Raw genomic sequence first — 2,033 nt, forward strand, 5'->3', positions numbered from 1 at the left:
CCTCTGAATTCCACCCCCCTCCCTAAAAATGGAATAACAGATTTCTTGGCATTGGTATCCACTGTCGTTCGGCTCCTTGTCTCCTGCAAATCAAAATCCAAATTATTGAACAACCCTAACCGCCAAACGATGTTACAAGGACAAAAGGCGATCTTCTTACTTCTCTGAGTGCCGTCCGTTGACTGTCCAGCACCGTCCAACCGCCTCTACCTACGTTAATCGGATTTGTGTTGTCGGGTTTGTGGTTTTTGACATTCTGTTCATAGGAATTATGGGGGTTTTCCTTTTTGGTGATTTAATTGATTCTTTGTTGTGGTTTCTGAATTAATTCTTAGTAATGATGATTACATGAACATCAGTGCTAAATAAGACCTTGGAATAGATAATTGGCTTTTGTTTCTCAAAATTTTGTGGAGGAATAAGTAATAAATCATTAGACTTTGAATTTAGATGTGTTTCTTGTTCTCTTGCCTCAGAAGTCAGAATTCCCGATTCTGTATGTGTTATTCAGGACTACATAATAGGAATCTCAAACTAATTTCAAAGACAATTCCTCCGCAAAATTATACAGGAATCAGGAATGATATATCTGTTTGTTGATGTTTCCACAGCCTTGCTACGCTTTTCAACTATTGGAGAAATCACCAAATTCATTTGCTGTTTAACGTTGTTCACTTTGCAACTATTTTTTTCCTCCAGAAACTTAAGATTTTAATAAGCTTGTTCTTTAATGTTGTTAAATTTATCATATGAAAAACTATGATCCCTTCTCATTTAGGCTTTTTATTTTTTTCCCTCTAAATAATGAAGGTCACATTTATTCTTTATTTCTTTTATTATTCTGTTCGATTGGCCCGACATTTTGGTATGAGTTCACCTTTGAAATTTCTTGTCAAATTCAAGTAGAAGCGTGTCAATTACCTTTACATGAATGCTATCTGAAGTGTGAAATTGGATTTTAATTTTCGAACAATGACTTCCGTTAGTTTTTAGAAACTTATTCTCATTGGTTGTTATGGTTGCTGTTAAATTTTAATTTTAGGATTGTGAGTTGCGACGGTGGAATTCTCAAAGTATCGAATTGTCATTTCATAATTTTTGTTCAAGTCATACTTCTCAGGTAAGCAATGACTTGCCCTTGCTTATTTATTAAGAAATATTTGAAACATGGCCGACTTATATTATTTTGGCCTTTTCGGCTTATATGATTACATTGCGGTATTGTACCCTTGTCGGGTTATATTGACTTTTATTAGCTTTTAATTGTAGGACCAATTGCACAGGCGTACATAGTGATTATGTTGAAGATTTTAATTGCGAGATGATTAAAATGTTTTATTATTATCAATTTTAGGTTAATCATTGGACAACATTCTTATACCATGCCTCCTAAATATGAGTCTGGAGCTCAAAAAAAGAAAAAGGAAACGAAATGAGATGACATTAATTCAAAGTCAAGCAGGAAATATTGACAAATATTTAAAAAAAAAATGCGAATGAATTTGCTAAGAGTGAAAAAGTGATTCAACTTGTCAATGTAAATGAAATAGATGAAAATGATGAAGATAATGTTCAACGTAAAAATTTGGAAGACCCTGTAAAACTGCAAGGCAAATAGTATTTAGTTGATCTTTTGGAACGTTGCCTACTCTGTTAGTAGATTATAATAAAAAATTTATAACACTTTTTTTTTTGTTTACTGTTACATTTTAAGTTAACAATTGGTTCCATGATATGCTTATAAATTTTGCGTGTATAGTACAATTTTGAGGGCCTAATTTATGAAATTTGCCTCAAGCCTCTAAAATCGCAGGACCGGCACTACTGTCACAAATGTAGTCTTTGCAAATACATTTGCAGTTGCATGGGACGTCACAAAAATTATTTACTACGATTTTCAGACAGCTCAATTGCAAATGCAAATAATAGATGTTATATTTAAAATTATTTATGACTACATTGTCATTGCAAATAACAAATTTTATGACGGAGTCTTACCGTTATAACAAAAAGTCAGTTTATTAATATGTTTC

The 2,033-nt window shown here is 32.6% G+C and overlaps 1 long non-coding RNA gene across 1 annotated transcript; it reads left to right on the plus strand.

Moving 5' to 3' along the window:
- On the plus strand, nt 1-1,692 carry LOC111390677. The gene is made up of 2 exons (XR_002701968.1): nt 1-237; nt 1,043-1,692. It is a non-coding gene; the product is annotated as an uncharacterized LOC111390677 (long non-coding RNA).
- The last annotated feature ends 341 nt before the right edge of the window (nt 1,693-2,033 follow it).

This window comes from Olea europaea, unplaced genomic scaffold (assembly GCF_002742605.1).
Source record: "Olea europaea var. sylvestris unplaced genomic scaffold, O_europaea_v1 scaffold703, whole genome shotgun sequence".
Lineage (NCBI taxonomy): Eukaryota > Viridiplantae > Streptophyta > Magnoliopsida > Lamiales > Oleaceae > Olea > Olea europaea.